Genomic DNA, 1,325 nt, shown 5'->3' on the forward strand with positions numbered 1-1,325 from the left:
CTGTGATGTGACCACTTGCCTCACCTAGTGTCTAATCAGCATCTTGATATGCCACACTGCGAGGCGGGATGGATTAACTCGGCAAAGGAGAATTGTCATAAAAGCTGTACTTTTGTCTTTACTGGAAGAAAAAAAAAAACGGATGTATTTCTTGTTGTGATCAGGGCTTCATCTGTAAAAACGATGGTTTTCCTCTGTTCTATTACGGTGAAGAAGCTGGTCCCTCTCTGTTCCAACCTTCATCTTTAGTCTTGAGATTTGGATCAGGACTGAAAGAACCAGATCCTGGATCCAAGCAGCTGAAAAATGCCTTCAGAGTGGAAGGAAGGTGAGGAGCTCCACAGTTCAGAGTAGAGCTGCTCCTCGATGGAAGAAGTCATTAGATGTTCCTGGCATCTAGAAATAATCCTCCTGTTTGTCCCAGAGGTCTCTGCAGGGATTGTATCCTCTCCYGTCTGGAAACACATTGAGAAAATGAAGAGACTGTTACTGAAGAGAGCCAGGTCTGGGGTTCTCTCTTGGACCTGATACATCCAAGACCTGAGTTYCAGTTTTTCAAAGAGGAACAAAATATTTCATTTCTACTTTATTTAATCAGGACAGTGCATATTAATTAACATTCTTATACTTCTGTATAGACTGTAAATGAGCCAGACTGTAGCATAATTGCTAATCAGTATGCATTGCCAATGCAATGCACACTATTGTGATTTGTTTCCCATCCAAGTCATCTCCACTTTAGCATGCTTCTCCTCCTGCATACGTTGTCCTAAAGCTGCCATTTTAATTTATATCTGTAAAGCTCCTGTGCCAAATGATGGCTATGCCTTTTGGTGCCCATAAAACGTATAGTTTTTGAAATATTAATGTTTAATAATTTATGATGGGAGTCAATGGAGCCTTGTATTGGTCCAATACTGGCCCCTGTTGCATCTACTCAGTACTGAACCATAGTTTAATAATATTTAATCTCAATAGTTCAGTAGTTAGAATACTAATACAATTGTATTTTGATGTTTTACTATAATGTTGTCTTAATACTGCTCTGTTGTTGTAATATTATCAGTTTAGTGTCAATAATTGTATTGGCAATGTGGCCCCTTTCTGCACACATACAAACCAACCCCTGGCACAACCCTCTGCCACAGCTCCATCAGTCTAATGGTCTATGTCATGGACTTTCATGCGGGAGATCAGGGTTCAAAACCCAGCTAAAGCAACTTTAACAAAAAATCTCTTTGAACTTCATATTGTCACACAATTCCCTTAATTACAAACACCTGCTGACGTGACAGGCAGAAGCTGGTATGGAAAACACATTTGAA

This window comes from Austrofundulus limnaeus, unplaced genomic scaffold, assembly GCF_001266775.1.
Source record: "Austrofundulus limnaeus strain Quisiro unplaced genomic scaffold, Austrofundulus_limnaeus-1.0 Scaffold465, whole genome shotgun sequence".
Taxonomy (NCBI): domain Eukaryota; kingdom Metazoa; phylum Chordata; class Actinopteri; order Cyprinodontiformes; family Rivulidae; genus Austrofundulus; species Austrofundulus limnaeus.